The sequence below is a fragment of the Nestor notabilis genome, unplaced genomic scaffold (assembly GCF_000696875.1).
Source record: "Nestor notabilis isolate BGI_N333 unplaced genomic scaffold, ASM69687v1 scaffold21057, whole genome shotgun sequence".
NCBI classification, from domain to species: domain Eukaryota; kingdom Metazoa; phylum Chordata; class Aves; order Psittaciformes; family Psittacidae; genus Nestor; species Nestor notabilis.
In genome coordinates, this window is record NW_009936279.1 from 1,142 (window position 1) to 1,361 (window position 220).

General features: G+C 59.5%; 1 protein-coding gene across 1 annotated transcript in view; it reads left to right on the top strand.

Annotated features, from left to right (window-relative positions):
• Window positions 1–220, top strand: part of LOC104408617 (cholesterol side-chain cleavage enzyme, mitochondrial) — a gene marked incomplete at its 5' end in the record, with an annotated part of 2,655 nt that overhangs the window by 1,018 nt on the left and 1,417 nt on the right. The gene's annotated exons all lie outside the window — the stretch shown is intronic.

Here is a 220-nt window from a genome sequence, read left to right on the forward strand (position 1 = left end):
CCAGGGTGAGTGCGCCTCTTGTGTCAGCCAAAGACCCTTCGAGAGCTTGGCTCCATAGCGCAGCACCACCTCACCGGTGCGGAGACCTTCTCCTGGGTCTACGTGTGCAGCACGGGGCCACCAAGCCCAGGAAGGCTTTCCATATCTGGAGCCTGTGGGATGTGGAACCATGCAGGAGTGATGGAAGGGCAGATGATGGGCATCACATTGAGGGTAGCAC